This window comes from Homalodisca vitripennis, chromosome 2 (genome assembly GCF_021130785.1).
Source record: "Homalodisca vitripennis isolate AUS2020 chromosome 2, UT_GWSS_2.1, whole genome shotgun sequence".
Classification (NCBI taxonomy): domain Eukaryota; kingdom Metazoa; phylum Arthropoda; class Insecta; order Hemiptera; family Cicadellidae; genus Homalodisca; species Homalodisca vitripennis.
The window spans coordinates 180,068,699-180,084,399 of record NC_060208.1 but is presented as its reverse complement, the minus strand read 5'-3'; the positions used below and the strand labels follow the sequence as shown (position 1 = coordinate 180,084,399).

At 35.9% G+C, this 15,701-nt stretch overlaps 1 protein-coding gene across 2 annotated transcripts in view; it reads right to left on the bottom strand.

The window, feature by feature from the left end:
• LOC124355116 (protein espinas-like) overlaps positions 1–15,701 on the bottom strand; it is a 360,974-nt gene that overhangs the window by 181,074 nt on the left and 164,199 nt on the right. The window contains exon 1 of one of the 2 annotated variants that reach the window (XM_046806075.1): positions 3,517–3,614. The exons of the other annotated variant lie outside the window; for it this stretch is intronic. The gene's annotated coding sequence lies outside the window, so the exon portion shown is untranslated. Of the gene's footprint in view, positions 1–3,516; positions 3,615–15,701 lie in introns of those variants that run through there. 2 annotated transcript variants of the gene reach the window in all.

Sequence of the window (15,701 nt, the reverse complement as noted above, 5' to 3'; positions counted from 1 at the left end):
TACTAAAAAAAATCACTTTTTGAAACGATTCGGGAAAATTAAAAATAAATTCAATGAATTAAATTACTGCAATAACTATTTGTTTCGTATTATAAAACTCAAACGTAGCGTTATCTTAAACAGTAAATATAGATTGAAATTATGTCAGATATTTACAGTACAAAATTTAGCTTTGTAAAGTAATTGTTGTACTGTGGATTTCAAATGTTAACTAAGTAATTTATTTATTGTATTAATCATAATTTAGTTTTTGTATTAGAATTACTAAAATTATGAATTACGTGGTGTGTAATGTCAGCTTTTATATTTATTTATAGATTATGTAAGTTGTTTAGTATTCCTTTAGCCTACAAAAATTACATAAAAATATAATATAAGAGGAGGATATTAAACGCTCATGTTATACATGAATTTGCCTACAAACATCAAATCTGCAATTCATAAACAGTTGTGGTGAAGGATTGCAAATCAACAACTCGAAGGCGCTTCTATTAATCATTAAGTCATGTCATAATGCTACTTTGATGGCTGTATTTATTGCTATATACATATCTCGTTTATAATTTTCATATTATTCAAGAAAATTAACTACAGATAATTATTTTATCTATAAGTAATATTAATATTTTTAAAGAACTAATCTGAATAGATACTTTAGCAAGGCGCTGTTATGTTTTATAAGAGATGCATATTTAATCGTATTAAACAGTCAAAACTTTATTTCGGATATATATATATATATATATATATATTATGACCATCACAATCTTATGCATTATTCTCTTTTTCGTGAAAAAAGATTATTTAATTCTTGTCCTTCGCCACTATTACTAATATTATCTACGAAGAAATATAGGCTACTTAAAAATTAAAAATGGCTCAAATAGGTTAATTCCGGTTTCTTACTCTTTCTCACTTAGATTCACTAATTGCTTGTCATACGAATGGAATTGTAAAAATCAAAAGAGTAAGGCTCCATTTCTTTTTTTAATTTTTAATATTGTATATAAAATAGTTGTTTTAGAGATGCCTCAGTAGGACAAGGTCATCTGGTTCAATCACTTGACAAAACACTTTTCCAAGCATGATGAATAAAAATATTGAGGTTTTCTACACTCAACTGAGTTTGAATTTGAATAGAACAACTCAAAAAATTTTAAGTTTTTGGCAAGAAATAGAATGTTTTAAATGTTTTAGCACCCGCCCTTTTACTATAGTAACAAACTACATATTTTCAGGAGCTTCATCAAGTTGTTTCTGAGATTACTACAGACATCTAGAAACATAAAACTTGACTGATATCAGTGTCTATGTATTTGGATATTTTTCTTAAGTGTCTTTTAGCCTGATTATAAAGTAATAGCGTCTATTCATTATTATAAATATAAATTAGATAAGATATATTGTTACAAGTTACTGGTTTTTTATGAATTTTCTAACCGCTAGGTATGCGACCTAGAAGACGGATCCCATGTACTGTAAACATCCTAGGCGGCAGCGATGCGCCTGCAGGAAGCCCATTTCGGGTTCGAGAGCCTGAAGAGCATATGGCTGAAGCGCAAACAAACAGACAGTATATACGAGGTGTCTCTGGCCGTAGAGTCTGGCCAGATGTGCCTGGGCGTATACTGAACCATCCATCGCTTGACGAAAACTGTGCGGAAAGGTTAATACCACAGTCTCTTCTCAGTAACATAAGAATTGATTGATTACATCTTGTTGTATCTATCAAGGGGTAAAACTTTCATTTCTCTTTATCAGCCTCACTCGAGATCGAAGTGATTTATAGCAATGAATACTATTGAATACCTATCCTTTAGACTCCACATTTTGTATTAGGCCCTATTTCTATACAGGCAACATAGAGTTTGGTGGTGGTGCATGTCACTGCGAGAAAATTGCAGAATGAATAAATCTGGAAACAAACTTAAATACTATGATATGACATTTTATCACTGACTCATCCGTAAGATATCTCGAGAAAGATTTAATATATAAACTTTAAATTCCGACATACGTAACTTCATTTCTACAAAAATGCAGTCTACGATGATGCAAGTCCACCATAGGTCCACCCATGGGTTTAGCTAAACGTTCGTGAATGATAACACAATTTGTCTTTTGTTGCCGGGGTCGGGGGAGGGAACAGGCTTAATTAAGTGTCTTTTAGCCTAATTATAAAGTAACAGCGTCAATTAATTATTATATACGAATTAGATAAGATATGAATTAGATAAGATGTATTGCTACAAGTTATTGGTTTGTGGTGAAGTTTTGCAATTACTACGTGCACTAAGTAGAGAATAATGTAATGTGAATCTAATAGTTTATCAATATCGTAACAAATTAATAAACCGTGGTTCGTATAATTACAAGGTTATTACGCAGAACTTGCGTTTTTATAGGCATTTAATACGAATAAACTTTTTTCTTTTTTGATACTGTCATCAACGCAAAGTTGAATTGAGATCGAAGTGAACAGATGGCAGAATGTGTTTGCACCCAATGTTACACTATACTCTGACAAGTGCACAGGACTGGATCTGGATAGACATCTGATACAGCACCCCTCACAAATTAATCTAATAGTTTGTAAAGTTAGTTTTTTGTTTTATCAGCGGGATAAGAATAAAGGATTGTTCAACTCATTGTGTAAGTTTCTAATAGATTTGTGGTAATTTGATGAAAAACTGTATGCGTGTGTTTGTCAGTGTGTGTTTCATTGGACTTGTTCACGCAGATTCTTAAGAAACTTCACATTGATTTGAACAATAATTTTTAACCAAGAACCACGTTATTGTAATCTACGTAATTTTCCAAAATGCTTAACCCAATTAATTAAGAGTTGCCTGAAAAATCCGTATTTTTTTGCCCTAACAAATATCCTCTCCTAAATTTTCTCATAAGTCAAGTACTTGAGAGGAGATCATCTCTCCTATTATAAGAATAAGCAAAATAATGTGTTCGTTTGTTAATAATGAACAATGGTATGTCTAAAACCACGAAAACACTATAAAGAAGATCCGCGTTCAAATATATTTGCAGGAGGTATTTATTTTTACTAGAGAAAGTAGCAGGGAGAGCAATAGAAAAGATCTAAGGATGAATTACGTGTGAACGCGGACACAAAACACAAATATACACATCCAGACTTTACATGGTGGGCCAGTACTGTTTGACAGTGACTGGCAGTTTTAAATATGCAAGGAAAACTACACTAAATCATGAAGTACGAGTACAGTAAATCAAATAGATTATATAGTTACACCTTTTCTACTTTTCTTGTTCAAAGTTGTTGATAACAATATTTTATGAACAAAAGCAACGAACAGCTTGCTAGTTTTCTTTAGAAATTGTTTATAAATTATTCTAAAATATAAATAATAGAGGTTCATGCACAACTATTACAACTTAAATGTTATGTTCATATGAAATACATTCTGCTATAGATATTGTATTCACACATTTGTATTGATGTTACATTTAAAATATATCAAAGTGTATAGAGCTGCCAACCTGGTCCGAAGATGCTATATCCAGTGGCGTGTTGACATGGACACACGCGTGACACTCCCGCACGCAAAGTCACACGCACTGACGCTGGCGAGCGAGGCGATGCACTGACAGGCCGGTGGCTGCACTCCACTGCCGCCACTGCACGCCGCCCCCGAGGCGCATGCCCACCCCCGACCTCGACCCCCGGCTGAGTAATACGTTAATTGCCGGCGGGTCGGGCGATAAGCGCCCCCGTCGCCCGTCGCGGCCGGAGATTCATTGCACACTCCCGACCCTGCTTCGGCTCAAACGGAGTTTAGGAATCCACTGCTTTTCCGCGCTTTTTAATCCGGATGAGGTTGGTTTTCTCCAACGAATTCCCGGTGTGGCAATACAATCGATTAATTATCATTGAAATTTCTTTAACTAAGTACCGGTTATTTTGTTCCCTTACTAAAACCAAACAAAAAATTGACCCGACAGAGTTTGTTTTAGTTGTGTCATTGTCTATCCCTCCGTGCAATAAAACTCTTATTAGAAAGGTACATCGGCCTCTTGGTTCATGGAAGAATTCTATTGATTTTGGAGATTAAAAGGTAAAAAAAAAATAAAGAATTGCATTTTTACACTGGTCTTGTGGTAACCATGATGACACTGATTTCCTTTGCAAGATGTGGCAACCCTGCAGGTTTGCATAGGTTCAATATATTTTACCTTGATCTATAAGCCGATTCTAGTCCAAGTGGCACATCGATGCAATTGCTCAGTGTTGAGTTGTGCTTTAATAAATTAACACGTGTTTGTGTCTCTCATCACGGAAATGGAACAGCATAATATTGCGTAACGGTATACCACTTCTTTTTGCGTTACATCGGGTGAAAACACAACGAAGACTTGTGGTAAGCTTCAGAAGGCCTTTGGAGAGGAGTTTATGTCAAGAGCTCAAGTTTTCCGTTGGCATAAGATGTTTAGTAAGGCAGAACGAATTTTGAAGATGAAGACCGCAGTGGACAACAATCAAACTCACGGACTGATGACAACTTGACCAGGGTGCGTGAACTCGTACGATCTGATCGAAGATTGACCGTGAAAATGATTGCAGAAGAACTGAACATCAATCGATAAACGGTTCGTCTAGTAATAACTTTGTAAAAGAGTTCTTCCGTGTCCGTGCCAACATTACTCATAATTGGACTCTGTGTCACGATAATGCCCCATCCCATACTGCCCTGTAAGTACAGCAATCGTTAACCTCAAAACACATTTTAGTACTACCACAACCACCTTACTCACCAGATATCGTTGCTTGCGACTTTTTTGTATTTTAAGAGCTAAAACGGCGCTGAAGAGTCACCATTTTCTAATAACACAAGATGTCCAAAAAGCCGTGACGAGGGTCTTGGAGAATATTACAGATGATGAGTTCCAGAAATGTTACCATCAATGGCAGAAGCGCTGGAAAAAATGTGTGCACTCATGGGGGAACTAATTTGAAGGAGACAACACTAAACGTGTCTATAACGATAAAAACATTTTTTTCACATCAGTCTCATTACTTTATTGCCGCACCTCGTATATCAACTAGTGAATACCATAGGGCAAAGGTGCGTTGTATTACCAATAAGTATGATGTGCTGGAGCGTCTACATTAGTCAAGAACGTACCAGCACCAGAAATATGTTTTATTGCCCCATGACCAATCGATTATTACTATTTGATTTTAACTCCCTACAAAAGTTTAGTCCCATGAAGATGAGCAGTGAGTATCTTTTTCAAGTTTTGGCAAAATAAGGTGTCTCCTGACCAGTTCCTAATAGTATATAAATAAACATTTTGAAGTCTTCTCTAACGCTGGATATTGATAACATCACTAACTATATCACATGTTCATTCAAAGGATAATTATTGCAGTTACAAAATTTACGACAGGTTCTACAAAAGTAATTGTGTAGTAAAAGTTACTAGCCCGTATAGTACTTCGACGTTACAGTCTAAAGTGCTCAGTTAAAGGTTAACTGCTCCCATGTGTTACACTCTTCACAGTTCGTAGTAGCTGCACTATTAAGAGAGGACTGGAAAACCTAAAATATAGAGTTAAAGGTTTAACAATTCCGTATGCGTTACACTCTTCACAGTTCGTAGTGGCTGCACTATTAAGAGAGAACTGGAAAACCTAAAATACAGAGTTAAAGGTTAGCTGATCCCATGTGTTACACTCTTCACAGTGTTCGTAGTGGCTGCACTATTAAGAGAGAACTGGAAAACCTAAAATACAGAGTTAAAGGTTAGCTGATCCCATGTGTTACACTCTTCACAGTTCGTAGTGGCTGCACTATTAAGAGAGAACTGGAAAACCTAAAATACAGAGTTAAAGGTTAGCAATGATCCCATGTGTTACACTCTTCACAGTTCGTAGTGGCCTGCACTATTAAGAGAGAACTGGAAAACCTAAAATACAGAGTTAAAGGTTAGCTGATCCCATGTGTTACACTCTTCACAGTTCGTAGTGGCTGCACTATTAAGAGAGGACTGGAACAGCCTAAAATACAGAGTTAAAGGTTAGCTGATTCCAAGTGTTACACTCTTCACAGTTCTTCGTAACTGCACTATTAATTGAGGACTGGAACAGCCTAAAATACAGAGTTAAAGGTTAGTTGATCCCATGTGTTACACTCTTCACAGTTCGTAGTGGCTGCACTATATTAAGAGAGAACTGGAAAACCTAAAATACAGAGTTAAAGGTTAGCTGATCCCATGTGTTACACTCTTCACAGTTCGTAGTGGCTGCACTATTAAGAGAGAACTGGATAAACGGTCTAAAGTACTCAGTTAAAGTTTAGCAATTCCGTATGTTACACTCTTCACAGTTCGTCGTACCTGCACTATTAAGAGAGAACTGGAAAACCTAAAATACAGAGTTAAAGGTTAGCTGATCCCATGTGTTACACTCTTCACAGTTCGTAGTGGCTGCACTATTAAGAGAGGACTGGAACGGTCTAAAGTACTCAGTTAAAGTTTAACAATTCCGTATGTTACACCCTTCACAATTCGTCGTACCTGCACTGTTAAGAGAGGACTGGAACAGCCTAAAATACATGGTTAAAGGTTAGCTGATTGCATGTCTTATACCCTTCACAGTTCTTCGTACCTTCACTATTAAGAGAGGACTGGAACAGCCTAAAATACAGAGTTAAAGGTTAGCTGATTCCAAGTGTTACACTCTTCACAGTTCTTCGTAACTGCACTATTAATTGAGGACTGGAACAGCCTAAAATACAGAGTTAAAGGTTAGTTGATCCCATGTGTTATACTCTTTACAGTTAATTGTGGCTTCACTATTAAGAAATAACTTGTAATTAATTGTAACAAATAATTTGTATATGAAATAAACAATCAAATCTTGGCATTTTAGTCAATGAATGGGATGCAAAAGATTCATATTCAAAGTTCTGTAAGCTTTTTAAAACAAATTTGCTCTTTATAATAGGTCAATTATAATTTATAGCGTAAACTATGTACGTTATGAAGTTTGATTGAGAAATAAAAAATGGAGGTTATCAAGCTTTCCTCCTATCATCAGACAGACCTTAAGGTACATTTTATGATTATCAATATTCATTGATATCTTAATTTCAACACAGCATGCAAACATAGCAAGTTTGGAAGCATAAATTGTAGGGTAACGACTCTTGAAATAAATAATGATGAAATTGATAATCTACCATAGTATCACGAGGGATAAAAATATTAACAAAAGCTTTTATTTCGGATTGCTACCGTCACACATAAATAATATTTATATGATCTCCGGGCATCTCAATTGAGATTTAAAGATGTCACTTTAAGTTTTTTTATTTTGATATGGCGCTAATTTATTTAGGTGTCTGATGGTTGGTTTTCAGTTGGCCAAGCTAAAGCATGATTCAAGAAGAAAACTAACTCTTTTTCTGGTTTCTTTTATATTTTTTAACTCTTTAGATACTCTCTTCTTACAGTCTCCTTTAAAAGTAGCGCAACTGACAATCGTTTTCTTTCTTAGGTAAAATTTTTCTATCCAAGAAAATTAGGTTGTGTACTTATAAAATCCAAATTTTTTAGGATCCTGGACATTAAGTGTAAATGAAAGTAATTCTTCAGTTTCATTACTATTATTCAATTTTCACCTCACGAGCCAAGTCCGAGTAGAACTGTTGCGTCACAGACGGCCGTGGAGTTGTCAGTTGAGGGCCTCCCATCCATAGTTGGGCTAGAGTAATAAATCATCACTTAATGGGGTTGAAGAGGCCTCATTAATTACATGTGAGTGCGGGAATGTGCGTGTGTGTATGGTGGGGGGACGCGTGGTGAGAGGGAACCTCTGTGTACTCTGCGGATTAGCCTATCAGCCGCATATCACACAATCCAGCCCGTTAATGGCCATAAACTCCAGTTATCAGGCTGTCCCAAACTCTCTGCAAGTTACCTGTATAGTGCTGTCTACTAACACGTGTGTATAGTGCAGAGGTGCGTGAGGTAAGAGGGTACTTATGTGTACTCAGCGAATTAAACTATCAGACGCACATCACATAATACAGCCCAACAATGGCCATAAACTCCTGGTACCAGGCTGACCCCAATCTCTCTGCAAGTTACCTGTATAGTGCTGTCTTCTAACACATGTGTGTATAGTGCAGAGGTGCGTGAGATAAGAGGGTACCTGTGTGTACTCAGCGGATTAGCCTATCAGACGCATATCACATAATACAGCCTGACAATGGACATAAACCCCTGGTACCAGGCTGATCCCAAACTCTCTGCAAGTTACCTGTATAGTGCTGTTTACTAACACGTGTGTATAGTGCAGAGGTGCGTGAGGTAAGATGGTACTTCTGTGTACTCAGCGAATTAAACTATCAGACGCACATCACATAATACAGCCCAACAATGGCCATAAACCCCTGGTACCAGGCTGACCCCAAACTCTCTGCAAGTTACCTGTATAGTGCTGTCTACTAACACATGTGTGTATAGTGCAGAGGTGCGTGAGATAAGAGGGTACCTGTGTGTACTCAGCGGATTAGCCTATCAGACGCATATCACATAATACAGCCTGACAATGGACATAAACCCCTGGTACCAGGCTGATCCCAAACTCTCTGCAAGTTACCTGTATAGTGCTGTCTACTAACACATGTGTGTGTAGTGCAGAGGTGTGTGAGGTAAGATGGTACTTCTGTGTACTCAGCGGATTAAACTATTAGACGTATATCACATAATACAACCCGACAATGGCCATAAACTCCTGGTACCAGGCTGACCCCAAACTCTCTGCAAGTTACCTGTATAGTGCTGTCTACTAACACGTGTTTGTATGGTGTAGGGGGGTGTGAGGTAAGAGGGTACCTGTGTGTACTCAGTGGATTAGCCTATCCGACGAATATCACATAATACAGCCCGACAATGTCCATAAACTCCTGGTACCAGGCTGACCCCAAACTCTCTGCAAGTTACCTGTATGGTGCTGTTTACTAACACATGTTTGTATAGTGCAGAGGTGTGTGAGGTAAGAGGGTACTCAGTGGATATATTACACTATACAGACCGTTAATGGTCATGAACGGTACCTCTGAATCAGGGAGTAAAGAATAGTTTTTTTTTTTTAATTAATATTAAATTTACAATTTTGCTTGCGCTCTAAGCAATCTTCAACTTACCTGTATAGTGTTTCCACTAATAAGGGTGATCTTGTAAATCACTTGGGCTAGCACGCTTTAGTAACGCAGCGGGCTTCACTATATTGTCCCGCTTGTCGGTCTCTCTCGTCTGGTGACGACACTCGGTAGGCTGTCGTCTTCATAATTTTGTAAAAGTGTAATATAAAATATGCGTTTTAAATGCGGTTTTTTCAGGATCATTATCATTACTAGGACATCGAAGAGGTTGTATGGAAAATTGCTATATAGTAATTTCATTATCAAAATTCCCCGCGGTTATATGGGATGACGGACAATCCTACAAAAATAATTGGTACGTCCGTCCCTCGCATACAATAGAGGAAGTTTACCAGCCCACTAAGTTATAGACTTCAATGAAGCTCAGCCAAATCCCATGGATGGACGTACACCATCATAAAATCCATTCTTGTTTATGTAGAATTTAAGCTCCATACAAAATTTAAAATCTAATAATTGTTTTTTTTTCTCGAGATATCTTGTGGATAGTCAGGATACATGAAGTACTATGTTACATGTTAACATTTCACAAGATAGTACTCAGTTTGCTCACAAATTCATTTATTCCGTGATTTTCTCGTTGCTGTGATGGTTACCCGTTAGACCGAGGTAAAAATGTTCGCTAACGTTCATGAAATGTCATGGAGCAGCATGCACCATCATCAAATTCGATGTCACTTGTATAGAAATGAAGCCGTGTAAATGATCAAGTCTATAGATCAGTTTGTTTTAGAGATATTGTGCGGTCAGATGGCTAAACAAATAAAATTGAAGTTGTTTTCAATCCTTGAAGCGACAGGCTTCGCTAACGTTCAGTCAATCAATGGTTGTCGGAAGAGAAACCCGTTTTAAGTTTATAAGGACTCTCTTTAGAATGAACGTGAAATACACTAAATAAAATGTAACTTTTTCGTGAGAATTTTTAAAATATATTTGAGTATTGCTAATCTTTGCGAGCCATCATGATATGGCATGAATATTTTACAAACTAAACTCCTAAACTAAAAATGCAGTTTGACAATTTAAGATTACAACCACATGTAAAATTTGTCTTTTTCACTAAGCCGGAAGGGATATGTTTACTGTCAACTGTACCTTTTTGACTATTTGAGTTAATAAGGCACATCAACGTAAAGCATATGAGTATGAACATGAATTGATTATTCTAAAACTGCGTTTTAAAGTTGTGTCCGTTTTCCTCTCATATAATAATGTTCTTATATCGGCCATTTTATACAAGTAGTACCATTAGTAAATATACGCGGTTTCGACGTTTTCCATACCAAATGTATGTGTTCCAATTTGAGATTATGGTCATTGTACCACAATCGCTTAACACTACTAACAATAATGTTTGATAAATCATCTAAGATTTACAGTTTCATCCCAAATGTGTCAATTGGAAATTACTCGGTCTGCAGCCAACAGCAATCAACTGCAGTTGCGTCGACAGAGTGTAGGATGGACGTTGGACTCAGCCATCACGTCCTCAGGCTGTATAAAGCCGCCCTAATGAAGGTGTCCGCCTGACCCAGCCCGCATACACACAGCATACACGGTCTGTACGGTTTCTCCCGCCCGTTTTAATGAACCCGATACCTCGTGGGAACAGGCGGGTCCAAAACTCGACCCGTGTTTGCATCGGTTAGAGGCAGGTAGGGCTGTAATGAGCGAAATCCTTTGATTTCCTGTAGTGGAGAGATTCCGAAAATGCGTGTTATGATGCCGCTTGGGTTCTATCGAAGAGCTTCGTTATATAAGAGATCACTAGTTCTTCTTGGTTGTGCCACCCTTGAGACTGCATTTATTTCATTTAATACTTACTTTAAATGAGTGTATACAGGATAATTATCTGGGAGAAGCGAACTGAACAATTTAGTTCATAAAATACTACAAGACTGCTTACACGCACTTTTGAAGGATAATTCACGAACCACATTCAAAACTCCTTAAGCTTATGATTTGAAGGACGCTAACAATGGTCTATTTGTTTTATTACCTAACCTTATGACTGTACCTCATGTCCATTAAAATGTGAAGTAGAGTAATTAAGATGCCGAGATTTACTAAAATATTCCTAAATAAACGCTTTGAAAGCTATAACTGTTTATTTCCAATAATTTCATACCCAGAACCAATAATAGTATCTATGAAAAAGTTATTGCTGTGAAATAAATAATTGTCCAATAATTTTAAGCGTATTGGACAGTTGTGCATTTTTTACAGCAATACTGTTTTCCCATAAAAAGGGCTCCTCCTGTAATGAAATGTCGACTATTTATATACTGTTTATCAATAGTATGTATTTACTGATAAAACCAGAAACTAGTGTAAGAACAATAAATATTTCAGATACACTCGCGTTTTTTACCTCTGGTACTAAAACTAAATTGTTTCATGCCTTAAATATTTATTTTTTATAATGTTAAGACACACCAAAGCTATATATATATATATATATATATATATATATATATATATATATATATCAAGGGGTTTTCCCATTTCTCTTTTAAGCCTTATTCTGCCCATTTGTGAGTACATTTTCAAACATAATAGGAGTGAAATCGATACAGTACAAGGTCGATGGTACTAACAAAAAGGTGCTACGATTATATACAGTATTAAAAAAAAGCACTATCTATAGCACAGATCCAAAATCCGACGTCTTAGACCATTGGACCGTCAGATCTTCGAAACAGCCATTACACCAATTGGTACGAAGCCTATTTTAAAATATAATGTACAAAATACCTTTTGAAATAGAGTTAATCATTATTTCAATGTTTAGAACAATGACTAGGTTTATCTAATGAATGTGTGATATAATAAAAATTTAAGTTTTGGATAGTTAATTATTATTGTTTACAAAAGGATGTTGTATAAACTACTACGAGGCAACACTTTTGCGGTTAAAACTAACAACCATAAATGATACACCATCGATTTATCCGATAGAATGACTTTTGTTCGGAAGTGGAGCCGCTGTTTATGGTGAGGAAATGAGAAATGTGCTGACACCAGGAGGAGAATATGCTGATGGGGGAGTCCCCCTCGATATGCTGACTCCGCTCGACCGCCTCACACGTCATACGCTTACTGTTGGTACCTGGATCATATCATTGTCGAGATACAATATGGGCCTGTATCCCTCCCTCCACTTCTGAACTTTATATTACTTTCACTCGCGAGGGTAACATCCGAGAAAGTAAGCACCACTCCACGAGTGGAGAGGTTCCTTCGATACCATCATTTTTGGAGCACTCGCAATCGTAAATAAAAATGGGGACATAAGTCACCAAAGTGTGTTCGTGATTTTCTATAAACCTATGATCATTTTCTATAACCCTATGTTTAAGGACCTAGAACACTGATACCTTTCTTTATATAACTACAGTTTTAATTTGCAGTAGCTTATACAGGGTGTTTATGAACACTCTGATAATATGTTAATAATTTCTTTGTGTGGAGATAAAAAAACATATAACATAGCCTAAATATGGGTCAGAAATGTTTATTTGACCTTCTGCTGCCTATATGTTTTTTATTTTTTATTTCAAAAACTAATATAGATAAAAAACTGAAATTCAGCAAAAATGATCTTTCTTGCAGTCTCTAATCAGAAGAAAAATTTATTTTAGATTCTCAAATAATGTTTACATATGGAGAACAGTTGAAATTTTAAAATCTTAATACTGTAAAAACTAACTATATTAACAAAGTTTTTAAAGGTTAATAAAAATTGCTAAGTTCACATACAAATATTTTGACATCTATGCCATAAAAATAGGTTAGTACATATAGGCTTTTAACCGATGCAATGCACGGTAAATGATGCGGTCAACGTGTAAACAATTCAAATTTTGCCATGCATTAAAACGGTTAAAAGTTTACATCTAAATTATTTCTTGACGGTTTTTTTATTATCTATGTTTCAAAATGTGTGTTATTAAATTTATCAACATGTATTATTCTTTCCATTATATAATATCATTAGTTTTATTAGTACTAAGCTTTAAAAAAGTACATTCATGGCGTAATACTTTCATCAAACTAAATTTGGTTACAATCAATAAGAAAGTTTGGTAGTTGTCTAGCCACTTCAAATAATATTTTTCGTATATAAAGAAATGCTTGGCTTCATCTTAAAAAGTTACGATATATAAAATGTTACAACAATAAATTATTGATAACAACCAATAAACTCATGAACAGGCTTCAGTTTTTATAACTTTTTATACCAAATTTATTTGAATTAAGTGTATTATTTCATGAATTTTGAAAAATAATGAATAGTTTGACATGCTAGCCTTTAATCGCTTCTCGTACCAAAAACTGACCGAGTTGACTGCTATTTTATACATTTGTATAATTTGTTAAATCCAGATTACAGTCAGTCACACGTCATGGAATCTATATTCGTTCCGACTGTGCCGGGAGAGACATTTCTAAGTTCGTAAAACATGTTGAACATGTTTGTTTGTAGGAGCCTGAGAACGACACAAGCGATTAACGTCAAAACATATTGTATGCGTGTCTCATTAGCTCTGCTTTATTTGAACTCCTTGGAATCAAAATTAAATCACAAAGAAAATATTCACGCGTTTGAAGTTATCTATTTCCTTTTTTCACTTTGACCCTAAAGTACATAAATATTATTTTATTAACTGTAATTAATTTACTAATTTTCTGTGGTATTTAATTAACCTTATCGAATTATATTAGGAACAATTATATAAAGAGTATTTTATAGCCTTAGACCCTACGAAAGAAATGTAAACTATCAATATTGTTTAGTTTAGAAATATTTTAACTGTACATATCGTTTTTCATGAAACTGAATATGAATATCACTGTGTCTGGTAAAAGCACAATAAATAAATAAAATAAATCAATATCTTTATTCTCCTCATGAAGTCGTACTTTACAAAACATATTGAACATTTTTTAATCTCAAAACAATGGAATAGTAAAATTATACTTATTCTAAGATCCAGGCTGACCCCAAAAGGAAAATAATAGAGCCCCTAAGGCTAATAATTAGCCCATCTAGGGGTCCATCACAATAATTATAACTATTAAAAATAAAACGAGTTCGGGAGCATTACTTTATAATTCCTTATATAGACTAGTTATAATTTAGTCTCCAATATATTGGAGTAAAATAATATTGAGCTTTCCGTCCATAAGAACAATGCCACACATCATGCAGTTTTGCACCCTTATTTTAGTCGTAGAATTATGGAAAATTTTTAATTTTATATGTTATAATTAATACGCATCGAACTTTTTTTCGATTTTGTTATATTTTTATTAGTTATTAAGTACAACACTCAAACTTTATTGTTTAAATATGCAAAAAGTATACACTGGATAACGAATGACAAGATAAAAAATTAGAAAGCATTTGGATGTGCATTTATTTTATATTTTAAATTTGACATCTTCCCACACGCTACGATAAAAAATAATGGCGTGAAACTGCATGACATTTATCTTTGTTGTTATGGGGTAACCTTTAAGGTAATTTTATTATAAATGCCACTGCCATTCAGACAGAAACAAAAATTCCCTTACAAACATAATCCTAGAAGTATTAGAGTTTTCCTTATGAAGTATGTACTGTTCTCTTATTTGTCTCGTTTCACCTTGAAATTCCTAGACATAACACCTCGGAATTGGCCACTGTCGGATCAACACTCTGGGTACAGCACTTAGATAGCAAGTTTACGGCGTTGCTGTCACATAGACCAGCATTATCCCGGTGTTTACGGGCAAGGCACCGGTGCGACAATATCGTACGTACTGCACCCGCACACCGTGTACGGCACAACGGCATGTGCGTGTACGAGCATGAAATGGCGAGCGAGCGGGTTGCACGCGTGCGGAGGACGCTTTTAGCCTGCAGCTTGTCTACGTCTCGGTCCGGGCTATTTATAGACTCCAGTGTATACAGTTACTCAGCCTATAGTCTACTGTAGCTACGGCCACGGTCGACAGCTCCCATTCGTCAATATGTATGATGTCTGCGGCGCTCCGACTGGTCGTACCGGTTCCGTGGCATCTTACTAGAAGCCGCTGTTAGACCTTGTGATGTTGTGGTGAGGTAAGAGCGCGAGGGTAGAGTACATTTAGCTATTTTAGTGAAGAAATTGGGTGCTTGGAAGTAAATTTCATATTTCTATGGAGCCATTCTCCAGACAGTGTTCCACAGAGTTCTACAAAGTTTTTGTGGTATCTGACTCATCCGTATTTACACCATGTTAAAACCAATAGCTCTTTGAATTAGATAGCCAAAGAGGAAATGTTGACTATGCGATAATGATTAGGTGTTACATTTGAAGATATATTTTCACCAAACCTCCACTCCCAGGCCAATAATTTATGAAAGAAGAAAATATAAAGTATGTTTTAAATTTGTATTTGCAGATTCCAAAGCACCCTAAGATCAAATATCAGAGAGCACCCTATGAAAAAATGTACTGGCAGGCCTTC